General features: G+C 39.2%; 1 pseudogene; it reads left to right on the forward strand.

Annotated features, from left to right (window-relative positions):
• The first annotated feature begins 5,862 nt into the window (after positions 1-5,862).
• Positions 5,863-15,026, forward strand: LOC127694926 (WW domain-containing adapter protein with coiled-coil-like; annotated as a pseudogene).
• Positions 15,027-15,543: the final 517 nt, after the last annotated feature.

The following is a 15,543-nucleotide window of genomic DNA, read 5'->3' on the forward strand; positions in this document are numbered from 1 at the left end:
GGTAATGAAACCACCAAAGCATCAAAAGGGGTGATCTTATCTGTGACTCACTACATTGGTGATATAGGTCATCTAAATCCAGACAGCAATCCCAATGGAATGATTAAGACACCAACCCACCCACTAAACTTTCAACACACATTTTATCTTGTATACAGTAAATGCAGGCACAAGGAATGGAGCAGAGTTTGGGGCAATAGCAAACCAATTACTGGCCAAGCCTGAAACCATCCCATGGGCAAGTACCAATCTCTAACATCATGAATGATACTCCACTGTGCTTCCAGAGAGGAGTACATTGTACTCTGAAAGGCTCTACCTAGCAGCTGACTCAGACAGATGCAGAAACCCACAACCAAACAGTGGATGGAACTTGGACACTCTTAGGGCAAAATAGGAAGGATTGTAGTACCCGACATGGATACTATATTGAACATATATGGAGAGTGTGGACATTCTTGTCTTGTTCTGAATTTTAGTGGAATTGCATTGGGTTCTTTCTTTTTAATTTGATCTTGGCTATAGGCTCTCTGTAAATTGATTTTATTATGTTTAGTTATATCCCTTGTGCCACTAATCTACTCTGGACTTATTAAAAACTCTGTTGGTATCTAATGAGATGATCCTACAATTTTTTTCTTTCAGTTTACTTATATTGCAGATTACATTGACTGATTTTTATTTACTGAACCCTGTTATCAATGGGTATAAAGCCTACTTGATCATGATGAATGGTCTTTAGGATGTGTTCTTAGATTCAGTTTGTATTTTGAAGAGTATTTCTGTGTCAATGTTTATAAGGGAAATGGTCTCTAATACTCTTTCTTTGTTAAATCTTTGTGTGGTTTGGATAACATGGCGATTGTGGCATAATAATGTAAATTTGGCAATATTCCTTCTGTTTCTCTTTGGTGAAAGAAGTAAAGAAGTGTTGTTGTTAGCTTTTCTTTGAAAGTCTGGTAGAATTCTGCACTCAAACCTTATGTTCCTAGGCTTTTGGGGAGAATGAAGAGGGTGGGAGCCTTTTTCGAAGGCAGAAGTAAACACTGTGGGCATAACAGTAGAAAGGGGCTGCATAGTGGCAATCTAAGGGGTTGATAAAATGTAGAGGAGGGAGCCAGTATTTTAGTGAAATGGTGTCCAGGATAGGTTGTACTTGGGGCTTATTATATATAATATCATACATGCCTTGAGGTAACAATGGTCTTATCACCAGTAAATGGCTCACTATGAATATACATTGGCCATAGTTAGTATTTATGAACTTGACACAAACTAAAATCACCGGGGAAGAGGTAACCTCATTTAAGGAATAGCTTACATCAGCTTTGTCTGTGAACCCAAGTGTCGGGCAGTTTCTGGATTGATAATAGATGTGGAACGGTCCCAATCTTACTGTGGGCAATGCCATTCATGGAGAGATGGTCCTGGGTTATATAAGAAAATAAGCTAAGTTGCAATTGGGAAGCAAGACTGGGTGAACAATGTTACCCTGTGCTTTCTGTTTTAGTTCATGCCTTGAATTATTGTCTTCTATGACAGAATGTAAATTTTAAGTCAAATGAACCCTTATCTTCTCACCTTAACTTTGGTCAGTGTTTTAGCAAAACAATAGAAAGAAAATCAGAACAATATCCTAAATTGGCATTGATGTGTTTCAAGGGGAGAATGCTATCTCTTTTCTCCAGCTATGGACATCTCCGTGCCACATTACCATGTTGACATTGAATGCATGTAAAGCTCACAACGTTTGCTGAAACGTTGGGAAGGGCATGTGAATGAAAAGCTAAGTTCCCACACAGACAAGTTCTCCTCCTATGACCTTGTACATGAGACTCACCTAATAAAGTCAACAGATGGGCTAATGGGCACATGAAAATAAATACAGTAGAAATACAGGGGCAATCTGGATACCAGTTTAATGAGTCTTCTTGAGAGTCCTCCTCATTGTGAAATAGACAAGAAAATATGCCTTTGCTCAGAAGCAAAAAGTATTGTCACCAAGACCAAAACTTGATCTATCTACTGAAGACCTAGAGTACTTCCTTCATGTTTTTATGACCTTTAACAAAGGGGATGAGTGTGGGAGCCTATACTATAGCCCAAAGGATCCTTCAGTGTATAGGAAGTAAGTCACAAATACACATTAAAATTGGTTCCACCACCAGGCAAAAAAGACTGTTTTTGTTTGTTTATTTGTTTGTTTGTTTATGTCTTTGTTTTCTTTTTATTATTCTTCACTCTTTTTTTTACAGTCCTGACCCTATTCCCTCCTAGTCCACTGTTGGACTGTTCCATATCCCAAACCTCACCCGCATTTCCAAAAGGATGTCCCCACCCACCCCATTCCACCAGATCTTGCCACTCCATAGGGCTCCTCTTGAGTGTTAGGTGCATCTTCTCTCACTGAAGCCAGACCCAGCAGTCCTCTGATGTATAAATATTGGGGGTCTCATCTAAGCTTATGTATGCTGCCTGGTTGGTGGCTCAGATGGATCCCAGGAGTCCATGTTAGTTGAGACTGCTGGTCTTCCTTTAGGGTTGCCCTCCTCTTCAGTTTCTTCCAGCTTTTCCCTAATTCAACCACAGAGGTCACCAGCTTCTGTCCATTGTTTGGAGGTAAATATCTGTATCTGACTCTTTCACTGCTTGTTGGATCTTTTGGAGGGCAGTCATGATAGGCCCCTATCAGTATTAATGTCAAGCCTTAGGGCCTCCCCCTGAGCTGGATCCCAATTTGGGCCTGACATTGAACCTCCTTTTCCCCAGGCTGTTCTCCATTTTTGTCCCTGAAGTTCTTTCAGACAGGAACAATTCTGGGTCAGAGTTTATATCTGTGCAATGGCAACCCTATGCATCTATTTTCTTAGTATTTATTGGCCTATATAAAATGTTTATCTGATATGATTTAACTTTAATGAGTGGTATCTATTGAGAAATGCATCCATTTTTCTTAGTATTTCACACTTTATGGAGTGCAGGTTTTTGAAGTATGACCTAGAAATTCTTTGGGTTTCCTCAAAATCTGCTGCTATATCCTACTTCCAATTTTGTCAATTTGGATGTTCTCTCCCTGTATTTTAATTAGTTCAGATACGGGTTTGTCTATCTTGTTGATTTGACCAAAGAACCAACTATGTTTCATTGTTTCTTTTTATTGTTCTCCTCTTTCTTTTTTTTTTAATTTCAATTCTCAGTTGATTATTTCTTTGTGTGTGTTTGCTTCATTTTCTTCTAGAGCTAACAGATACCTGGATCTCAGCTGTTACCTCAAAATAACAGCGGCATAATAACAGGGACATGAACTACGGCATTTGACAGTAATATAATAAATAATATTATACTATTATACAAATATAATATTATTTCTTATATTGGCTGGGAGATGGTGATGATAGGTGCCATTCAGATTTTTCTTAGTGTTACGAAGCCAAAAGTATTTTAATTATATGGGGATATGTCCTTCATTTTCTTCTTTAACAATGAACCATGATCTTATAATGTGTAATTATCAAACATTTCTCTTTTTAACATATATTAGCAGGTGTGGAAATTTGGATCATAGAAATCTGATCTATGCCACTAACACACTCATTCCTCAAAGGGCTTATTTATAGGGGTTATAACATATCAACAAATTACCAAGCTACAAACTTTTAAAATGGTTTATCTTTAAAAAATATTATTTTGTTCAGCATGCAGATTCTGGTTACTTGTGGCAACTGTTCAAACTCCCCTCTCTACCCCATAAAGAATAGATAACACTAAATAAACAAGTTAACACCCACTCCATCACTCCCAAAGTATAATCACCTATGCTCAGTGGCTATGACATCTGTATATCACTGAGAGAACTGCTCCTATAGAGATCCTGGGTAATTACTATCTTTAATGAGTTACTGAATCACCTGGTCTCCTCAGTGACAGAAAGTCTCTTTTGTAGGGATGCATAGCAGGGGAGGTATGAAATGTGGTATAGACACTGCAGAGGACTGCAGACCTAGTGACTTATTGTGTCCATAAAGAATAAGAGCAAAATCTTGATTATCAAGATTTAGGAAGCACACTTCACTATCCAAGGTAAATTATTGAAATAATGAGCTATTCTCTTCTGTCCTTTTACCCACAGAAGATAACAAACAAATTTCCCACACCCAGCCTCTTCCTCTTCTTCCCCAACCTCCTTCAGGCTCTCATATCTGAGAGTTTTATTTTATTCATTCATTTCTTTCACTATCTACACCATATAAAGTAATTCCTATAGATTCTGAACTTCAATTTTTCTTTAATTTAACTTTGTCCTGAATATGAATAACCTAGATAAGAATATCATCAGAGTTTGATAATTGAAACCACCTGAACTTTGCCTTCCTGATTCTAAGCTTCAGTACTCTTCTCAACCTGTGTTCCTTTGCTCTTTACATGTAAAATGAAATTCAATCATCCTTCATTACTTAATGAACTGATTGATGGATTCTCGCTGTTTGTATGATGAAAGCTAACATTCTCTCAGAGGCACACTTGATATTGCTATGCCTGGTCATCCTACACTCACAGTTTCGGTCGTACAGTAACTCATGCATTCTGTTTTCCAGCTATGCTTGATTTTTTTTTAATTTTTTTAATTCGATATATATTTATTTACATTTCAAATGATTTCCCCTTTTCTAGACCCCCACTCCCCGAAAGTCCCATGGCCCCCCTTCCCTCTCACTGTTTTCCCACCCAACACTTCCCACTTCCCTGTTCTGGTTTTGCCCTATACTACTTCAGTGAGTCTTTCCAGAACAAGGGGCCACTCCTCTGTTCTTCTTGTACCTCATTTGATGTGTGGATTATGTTTTGGGTATTCCAGTTTTCTAGGTTAATATCCACTTATTTGTGAGTGCATACCATGATTCATCTTTTGAGTCTGGGTTACCTCACTTAGTATGATGTTCTCTAGCTCCATCCATTTGCCTAAGAATTTCATGAATTCATTGTTTCTAATGGCTGAATAGTACTCCATTGTGTATATATGCCACATTTTTTGCATCCACTCTTCTGTTGAGGGATACCTGGGTTCTTTCCAGCTTCTGGCAATTATAAATAGGGCTGCTACGAACATAGTAGAACATGTATCCTTATTACATGCTGGGGAATCTTCTGGGTATATGCCCAGGAGTGGTATATGCAGGATCTTCTGGAAGTGAGGTGCCCAGTTTTTGGAGGAACCGCCAGACTGATTTCCAGAGTGGTTGTAACAATTTGCAACCCCACCAGCAGTGGAGGAGTGTTCCTCTTTCTCCACATCCTTGCCAACACCTGCTGTCTCCTGAATTTTTAATCTTAGCCATTCTGACTGGTGTAAGGTGAAATCTCAGGGTTGTTTTGATTTGCATTCCCCTAATGACTAATGAAGTTGAACATTTTTTAAGATGCTTCTCCACCATCTGAAGTTCTTCAGGTGAAAATTCTTAACTCTGTACTCCATTTTAATAGGGTTATTTGGTTTTCTGGAGTCTAACTTCTTGAGTTCTTTGTATATATTGGATATTAGCCCTCTATCTGATGTACGGTTGGTGAAGATCTTTTCCCAATTTGTTGGTTGCTGATTTGTCCTTTTGATGGTGTCCTTTGCCTTACAGAAACTTTGTAATTTTATGAGGTCCCATTTGTCAATTCTTGATCTTAGAACATACGCTATTGGTGATCTGTTCAGAAACTTTCCCCCTGTGCCGATGTCCTCAAGGGTCTTCCCCAGTTTCTTTTCTATTAGCTTCAGAGTGTCTCTGGCTTTATGTGGAGGTCCTTGATCCATTTGGAGTTGAGCTTAGGGTTGCCTTTCAGGGCTCTGGATTACTAACCTGAAGCCAGGCATTGATGGTATTGTATGCAAGGAAACAGCAGAGACTCAGTGCTGGCTGTCAAGACCGGAGGGCAGACTCTCAGCCTTTCCAGGCAGTTAAATATTCATCAAAGAGTCACCCCAGTAATGGTGATCACAGACATAAAAAGATGCGAGACACTGCAGATCCTTCACCACCAAACAAAATGTTGCTGAGATCTAATAGTCCTGAAAAGAAAGACAGTGACAGCTCAGGTCACAATAAGACCAAACATGTGCATATTCAAAGAGTTAGAGAAAGGGACTATGGGACCAGTTACTCTCCACGAGAAAAATTCACATAACCACAGTGCTCTTCATAGTTCAAATTCACATTCTTCTAATCCAAGCAATAATCGAAGCAAAACTTCAGACGCACCTTATGATTCTGCAGATCATTGGTCTGAGTACATTAGCTCATCTGGAAAAAAATACTACTACAATTGTCGCACAGAAGTTTCACAGTGGGAGAAACCAAAAGAGTGGCTTGAAAGAGAACAGAGACAAAAAGAAGCAAATAAGCTGGCAGTTAATAGTTTCCCAAAAGACAGGGATTACAGAAGAGAGGTGATGCAGGCAACAGTGGTGGGTTCACCAGTGGAATGGAAGACAAGCATTCCAGTGATGCCAGTAGTTTGCTCCCACAGAATATTTTGTCTCAGACAAGCAGAAACAATGACAAAGACTACAGACTGCCTAGAGCAGAGACTCTAGGCCAGTATAGCACCCCATCAAACCAGTGGTTCATCCAACCGCTACCCCAAGCACTGCTCCTTCTAGTCCATTTAAACTTCAGTCTGATCACCAGCCAAAGAAATCACTTGATGCTAATGGAGCATCTACTTTATCAAAACTGCCTACACCCACAGCTTCTCTCCCTGCACAGAAAACAGAGAAAAGAGTCTGCTCCAGTAGACAAATCAGTATCCCATTCCTGCACAGCTCCTTCTGCATCTTCAGCCTCTGGCCTGAACCCTACATCTGCACCTCCAGCATCTGCTTCAGCAGGACCTGTTTCTCCCGTTCCACAATCAACAATCTCTACATTACTTCAGGACCCAAATCTTTTTAGACAGTTGCTTCCTGCTTTGCAAGCCATGCTATAGCTTAACTAATGTGGACATATCTAAAATAAATGAAGTTCTTACAGCAGCTGTAACACAAGCTTCCCTGCGGTCTATCATCCACAAGTTTCTTACTGCTGGACCTTCTGCTTTCAACGTCACCTCGATGATTTCTGAAGCTGCCCAGCTTTCTTTTTTCTTTTTTTAATTTTTATTTTTTTATTTGATATATTTTTTAAGTATGTTCTTCAATTTTAATGATTGTATTAGGTGCCAACAATGTGCTTCTAACTAGTTTAGGTAAAATAAAAAAGGGGGAGCAATTGAAAGTATCATATTTTCAGTACTTCAATGTATGCCTATTAAGATGTACAATAAGTAGATTTGTAACTAATATACATCTTATTGAGTAAAACCAGCTTCAAAAGATATTATCTAGTCAAATGTTTCCTAACATAAAATAGTTTTCTCTAAAATAATTCTAATCAGTTTATTGTCATTTCCTTGAATGACCAAAGTCAAACAAAACGTAAAATAACACATTCTGTTTTTTTTAATAGGTACAGGCCAAACTGCATCATTTTCTTGCTGTATAACAGGGACTGATTTTCTCTGTGACCCATGAACTTACAAAATGCATTGAGTATCAGCGTGAACAACATCACTTGATTCGCAGCACAACTATTTTTATTTCTCACTATTTCTAGCTAGATCTTTTTTTTATTGATATATTTTTTATTTACATTTCAAATGATTTTCCCTTTTCTGGGTCCCCACTCCCGGCAAGTCCCATAAGCCCTCTTCCCTCCCCCTGTTCCTCCATCTACCCCTTCCCACTTCCCTGTTCTGGAATTCCCCTATACTCTTGCACTGAGTCTTTCCAGAACCAGGGGCCACTCCTCCATTCTTTTTGGACATCATTTAATTTGTGGATTATGTCTTGTGTATTCAAAGTTTCTAGGCTAATATCCACTTATCAGTGAGTGCATACCATGATTGATCTTTTGAGACTGGGTTATCTCACTCAGTATGATGTTCTCCAGCTCCATCCATTTGCCTAAGAATTTCATAAATTCATTGTTTCTAATGGCTGAATAGTACTTCATTGTGTAAATATACCACATTTTTTGTATCCATTCCTCCATTGAAGGACACCTAGGTTCTTTCCAGCTTCTGGCTACTACAAATAGGGCTGCTATGAACATAGTGGATCATGTGTCCTTATTGCATGCTGAAGAATCCTCTGGATATATGCCCAGGAGTGGTATAACAGGATCCTCAGGAAATGTCATGCCCAGTTTTCTGAGGAACCACCAGACTGATTTCCAAAGTGGTTGCACCATCTTGCAATCCCACCAGCAGTGGAGGAGTGTTCCTCTTTCTCCACATCCTCTCCAACACCTGCTGTCTCCTGAGTTTTTGACCTTAGCCATTCTGGCTGGTGTGAGGTGAAATCTCAGGGTTGTTTTGATTTGCATTTCCCTAATGATTAATAATGTTGAACATTTCTTAAGGTGTTTCTCAGCTCTCCGAAGTTCTTCATGTGAAAATTCTTTGTTTAGCTCTGTACCCCACTTTTTAATGGGGTTATTTGGTTCTCTGGGTTCTACTTTCTTGAGTTTTTTGTATATATTAGATATTAGCCCTCTGTCGGATTTAGGGTTGGTGAAGATCCTTTCCCAATCTGGTTGATGTTTTGTCCTTTTGACAGTGTCCTTTAGATTACAGAAACTTTGTAGTTTTATGAGGTCCCATTTGTCAATTCTTGATCTTAGAGCATAAGCTATTGGTGTTCTATTCAGGAACTTTTCCCCTGTGCCCATGTCCTCCAGGGTCTTCCCCAGTTTCTTTTCTATTAGTTTCAGTGTGTCAGGTTTTATGTGGAGTTCCTAGATCCATTTGCAGTTGAGCTTAGTACAAGGAGATAAGAATGGATCAATTAGCATTCTTCTGCATGCTGACCTCCAGTTGAACCAGCACCATTTGTTGAAAAAGGCTATCTTTTTTCCACTGGATGCTTTCAGCTCCTTTGTCGAAGACCAAGTGACCATAGGTGTGTTGGTTCATTTCTGGATCTTCAATCCTATTCCATTGATCCGCTTGCCTGATATTGTACAAATACCATGCAGTTTTTATCACTATTGCTCTGTAGTAAAGTTTAAAGTCTGGGATACTGAATCCCCCTGAAGTTCTTTTACTCTTGAGAATAGTTTTAGCTATCCTGGGTTTTTTGTTATTCCAGATGAATTTGAGAATTGCTCTTTCTAGCTGTATGAAGAACTGGGTTGGGATTTTGATGGGGATAGCATTGAATCTGTAGATTGCCCGTGGCAAGATGTCCATTTTAACTATATTAATCCTGCCAATCCACAAGCATGGAAGATTTTTCCATTTTCTGAGATCTTCGATTTCCTTCTTCAGAGATCTGAAATTCTTGTCATATAGGTCTTTCACTTGTTTGGTTAGAGTCACCCCAAGATACTTGATGCTGTTTGTAGCTATTGTGAAGGGAGTCATTTCCCTAATTTCTTTCTCAGTCTGCTTATCCGTTGAATATATAAAGGCTACTGATTTGCTTGCACTGATTTTGTAGCTAGCCACTTTGCTGAAGTTGTTTATCAGCTGTAGGAGTTCTCTAGTAGAGTTTTTAGGGTCACTTAAGTATACGATCATAACATCTGCAAATAGTGATAGTTTGACTTCTTCCTTTCCAATTTGTATCCCTTTGACTTCCTTATGTTGTCTAATTGCTCTAGCTAGGACTTCAAGAACTATATTGAAAAGATATGGAGAGAGGGAGCAGCCTTGTCTAGTCCCTGATTTTAGTGGGATTGCTTCAAGTTTCTCTCCATTTAGTTTGATGTTGGCTACTGGTTTGCTGTATATTGCTTTTATTATGTTTAGATATGGGCCTTGAATTCCTGTCCTTTCTAAGACTTTTAGCATGAAAGGATGCTGAATTTTGTCAAATGCTTTTTCAGCATCTAATGAAATGATCATGGGTTTTTTTTCATTGAGTTTGTTTATGTAGTGGATAGCATTTATGGATTTCCTTATATTGAACCATCTCTGCATCCCTGGGATGAAACCTACTTGATCATGGTGGATGATCGTTTTTATGTGTTCTTGGATTCGGTGGGCAAGAATTTTATTTAGTATTTTTGCATCGATATTCATAAGGGAAATTGGCCTGAAATTCTCTTTCTTAGTTGGATCTTTGTGTGGTTTTGGTATCAGCGTAATAGTGGCTTTGAAGAAGGAGTTGGGTAGTGTTCCTTCTGTTTCTATTTGGTGGAAAAGTTTGAAGAGTATAGGTGTTAAGTCTTCTTTGAAGGTCTGACAGAATTCTGCACTGAAACCATCTGGTTCTGTGCTTTTTTTGGTCGGAAGCCTATCTATGACCCCTTCTATTTCTTTAGGGGTTATGGGTCTGTTTAGATGGTCTATTTGATTCTGGTTTAATTTTGGTAATTGGTATCTGTCTAAGAAAATGTCCATTTCCTCCAGATTCTCCAGTTGTGTTGAGTACAGGTTACTGTAGTAGGATCTGGTGATTTTTTGAATTTCCTTGGTTTCTGTTGTAATGTCTCCATTTTCATTTCTAATTTTGTTAATTTGGATACTTTTTCTGTGCCCTTTGGTTAGTCTGGCTAAGGGTTTATCTATCTTGTTGATTTTTTCAAAGAACCAGCTTTTGGTTTTGTTGTTTCTTTGTATGGCTCTCTTGGTTTCTACTTGATTGATTTCAGCCCTGAGTTTGATGATTTCCTGTCTTCTCCTCCTGGGTGAATTAGCTTCTTCTTGTTCCAGGGCTTTCAGTTGTTCCATTAATCTTCTAGTGTATGCTCTCTCGAATTTCTTTTTGGAGGCACTCAAAGCTACGAATTTTCCTCTTAGCACTGCTTTCATTGTGTCCCATAGATTTGTATATGTTATGCCTTCATTTTCATTAAATTCTAAGAAATCTTTGATTTCTTTCATTATTTCTTCCTTGATCAAGGTATCATTGAGTAGAGTATTGTTCGGTTTCCATGTGTATGTGGGCTTTCTGTTGTTTTTACTGTTATTAAAGACCACTTTTACTCCATAGTGATCTGATAGGAGGCATGGGATTATTTCAATCTTCTTATATTTGTTGAGGTCTGTCTTGTGACCAACTATATGATCTATTTTGGAGAAGGTACCATGAGGTGCTGAGAAAAAGGTATATTCTTTTGCTTTGGGATGAAAAGTTTTATATATATATATATATATATATATATATATATATATATATATATATTAACTCCAATTGGTTCAAAGCATCAATTAGTTTCACTGTCTCCCTGTTTAGTTTTTGTTTTCCTGATCGGTCCATTGGTGAGAGTGGAGTGTTGAAGTCACCCACTATTATTGTGTTAGGTGCAATGTGTACTTTGAGCTTTAGTAAAGTTTCTTTTATGAATGAGGGCACCCTTGTATTTGGGGCATAGATGTTCAGGATTGAGAGTTCTTCTTGTTGGCTTTTTCCTTTGACCAGCAAGTAGTGACCTTCCATGTCTCTTTTGATGACATTAGGTTGAAAGTCAATTTTATCTGAAATTAGAATGGCAACGCTGGCTTGTTTCCTGGGACCATTTGCTTGTAGAATTGTCTTCCAGCCTTTTACTCTAAGGTAGTTTTTGTCTTTGACACTGAGGTGTGTTTCCTGTATGCAGCAAAATGTAGGGTCCTATTTATGTAACCAGTCTGTTAGTCTATGTCTTTTTATTGGGGAATTGAGTCCATTGATGTTAAGAGACATCAAGGAGTAGTGGTTATTGCTTCCTATCATTTTTTATTTTAATTTTATATGTGTGTGGTTATCTTCTTTGGGTTTGATGAAAGAAGCTTAATATCCTGCTTTTTCCAGGGTATAGTTTCCCTTGTTGTAATGGTGTTTTCCCCCTATTATTGTTTGTAGGGCTGGGTTTGTAGAAAGATATTGGGTAAATTTGGTTTTGTCATGGAATATCTTGGTTCTCCATCTATAGTAATTGAGAGTGTCGCAGGATATAGTAGTCTAGGCTGGCATTTGTGTTCTCTTAGAGTCTGCATGAGCTCCGCCCAGGATCTTCTAGCTTTCATGGTCTCTGGTGAGAAATCTGGTGTAATTCTGATAGGTCTTCCTTTATATGTTACTTGCCCTTTTTCTCTTACTGCCCTAAGTATTCTTTCTTTGTTTAGTACATTTGGGGTTTTGATTATTATTTGACGGGAGGTATTTCTGTTCTCGTCCAGTCTGTTTGGAGTTCTGTAGGCTTCTTGTATATTCATGGGCATCTCTCTCTTTAGGTTAGGGAAGTTTTCTTCCATAATTTTGTTGAAGATATTTGCTGGCCCTTTAAGTTGTAAATCTTCACTCTCATCAATGCCTATAATCCTTGGATTTGGCTTTCTCATTGTGTCCTGAATTTCCTGGATATTTTGGGTTACAAGCTTTTTGCACTTTGCATTTTCTTTAACTGTTGAGTCCATGGTTTCTATGGTATCTTTGGCATCTGAGATTCTTTCTTCCATCTCTTGTATTCTGTTGTTGATATTTGTCTATGGTCCCTGATTTCTTCCCAAGGTTTTCTATCTCCAAAGTTGTCTCCCTTTGTGCTTTCTTAGTTGTTTCTACTTCTGTTTTTAAATCCTGGAAGTTTTTGCTCAGTTCTGTCATTTGCTTGTTTGTGTTTTCCTCTAATTCTTTAAGAGATTTTTGTGTTTCCTCTTTCATGACTTCTGCCTCTTGATCAAAGTTCTCCTGTATTTCTTTAAGTGATTTTTGCATTTCCTCCGTATTGGCTTTTGTATTCTCCTGAATTTCTTTCAATGATTTTTGTGTTTCCCTTGTAAGGGCTTCTAATTTTTGATCCATTTTCTCCTGAATTTCTTTAAGTATGCCCTTCATGTGTTCCCGTACCAGCATCATGACCAGTGATTTTAAATCCAAATCTTGTTTTTCTGGTGTTTTGGGGTATCCAGGACTTGCTATTGTTGGAGAGTTGGATTCAGATGCTGCCATAATGCCTTGGTTTCTGTTAGTAACGTTCCTATGTTTGCCTTTAGCCATCTAGTTCTTCCAGGTATTAGATGGTCTTATTGTCACTGGCTGGTGCTTCAACCTACTGTGGATCTTTAAGGTTATCTCTGCAACACTGGATGACTGGGTTTCCTCTGGCACAGATTACTGATATGCTGCCTTTCTCTTTTGTGCCTTTGGAGCCCTTCTCAGTCTTGCCTCAAGCAATGTTATACTTAGGTTGTCAAGGTCAACCAGGTGTTCTCTGTCTGCTCTATGGAGCGAAGATGTTTTGGTGGGGGTCACTCCCTCTGTTGATTCTCACATAGGACCCAGGTCCTGAGATGGATTGGCTTGCAGATGAACCTCTATGTGCTCAGTTCCTGAGTGCAGGCAGACTCCTGGCGGTTTGCACCACCAGAAATCTAAAACTCAGGGTGATACAGTACCTAGTGACTCTTTTCTGTTGTGGCAGGCAGCGAGTATGGCCGCGGGGCTTCTCTCCTTCCTCAGCTCTCTGGGCAGGACCCAGGCCCTGTGCCCGGCAGCTGGCAGACAAACCCGCCTATGTGCTCAGTTCCTGAGTGCAGGCAGAACCCTGGTGGTTTGCACCACCAGAGATCTAAAGCTCAGGGTGATACAGTACCTAGTGATCCTTTTCTGTCCAGGCAAGCAGCAACTATGGCTGCGGGGCTTCTTTCCTATTTGATATATTTTTAATTTACATTTCAAATTATTTCCCCTTTCCTGGTTCCCCACTCCCCAAAAGTCTCATAAGCCCTCTTCCCTCCTCCTCTTCCCCCATCCACCCCTTCCCACTTCCCTGTTCTGGTATTGCCCTATACTGCTGCACTGACCCTTTCCAGAACCAGGGGCCACTCCTCCGGTCTTCTTGAACATCATTTGATATGTGGATTATGTCTTGGGTATTCCAAGTTTTTAGGCGAATATCTGCTTACCAGTGAATGCATACCATGATTGATCTTCTGAGACTGGGTTACCTCACTTAGTATGATGTTCTTCATCCTTATCTCCTTGTACTAGGCTCAACTCCAAGTGGATCAAGGACCTCCACATAAAGCCAGACACTCTGAAGCTAATAGAAAAGAAACTGGGGAAGACCCTTGAGGACATTGGTATAGGGGGAAAGTTCCTGAACAGAACACCAATAGCATATGGTCTAAGATCAAGAATTGACAAATGGGACCTCATAAAATTACAAAGTTTCTGTAAGGCAAAGGACACCATCAAAAGGACAAATCAGCAACCAACAAATTGGGAAAAGATCTTCACCAACCCTAGATCTGACAGAGGGCTAATATCTAATATATACAAAAAACTCAAAAAAGTTAGCTGCCCAGCTTTCTACACAAGCCCATCCATCTAATCAGTCTCCAATGTCTCTGACATCTGGTGCTTCATCCCCAAGACTCTATGTGTCTCAAAGAATAAGCATACCTCAGACTAACACAGTCCCTATTAAACTTTTGATTAATACTCCACCTGTTTCATCACAGCCAAAGGTTAGTACTCCAGCAGTTAAGCAAGGACCAGTGTCACATTCAGCCTCACAGCAGTCTGTAACTGCTGACAAGCAGCAGGGTCATGGTCCTGTCTCTCCACGAAGTCTTCAGCACTTAAGTAGACAAAGAAGTCCATCACCTGGTCCAAATCATACTTGTAGCAGTAACGCATCAACTGCAACTGTTGTAGCGTAGAATGCATCTGCTAGGCCTGTGTGCTCATTACCACCAACTCTAGCAGCACTTCAATGATAATCTCATAAAACATGTTCAAGGTTAGCCTGCAGACCATTCGGAGAAACAGGCATCAAGACTGCGTGAAGAAGCCCATAATATGGGAGGTGTACACATGTCAGAAATATGTACTGAGATAAAAATTTGAGATCATTAGTTCAAGTATGTGAAATTCAAGCAACTTTGATAGAGAAGAGGATACTATTTTTGAGACAACAAATTAAGGAACTCGGAAAGCTAAAAAATCAGAATTCCTTCATAGTTTGAAGATGTAAATAAATGCACATGATCTCATAGAGGAACTGTAAATCTGTTGCCCAGTCATAACATTTTGAGCTGTGTTTAAGAGGACCATGGACCGTTAAGCTGGGCAAATGAAATGACATGGGGACAGGGTCTGTGAGAGTCAGTTTAGGGGGAAGATACAAGATTGATTTGTAAAACCCTTGAAATGTAGATTTCTTGTAGATGTATCTTCACGTTGTAAATATGTTTTGTAGAGTGAAGCCATGGGAAGCCATGTGTAACAGAGCTTAGACAACTGAAACTAATCAATGCTGATGTGGCTAAATATCTAGCCAAATTTTGCATGAAAACCTGTCTGCAAAATTAGCTTAAAAAGAAAGAAAAAAATTGGGGGGTAAATTTATCATTCAGAAATCTTGCATTTTCAGAACTCCAATGCAAGTGCCAGGTGATCTGTGTCTGAGGATACGATGTTGAACCTTATGAGCAGTGTACAAATATCACGAGACAAGTGATCAGCACTTGCACCTGATCCAGAGCAGTGCTGCTCCATTTGTTTTGCAAAGAAATGTTTTCATTTCCCGT

This window comes from Apodemus sylvaticus, chromosome 10, assembly GCF_947179515.1.
Source record: "Apodemus sylvaticus chromosome 10, mApoSyl1.1, whole genome shotgun sequence".
NCBI classification, from domain to species: domain Eukaryota; kingdom Metazoa; phylum Chordata; class Mammalia; order Rodentia; family Muridae; genus Apodemus; species Apodemus sylvaticus.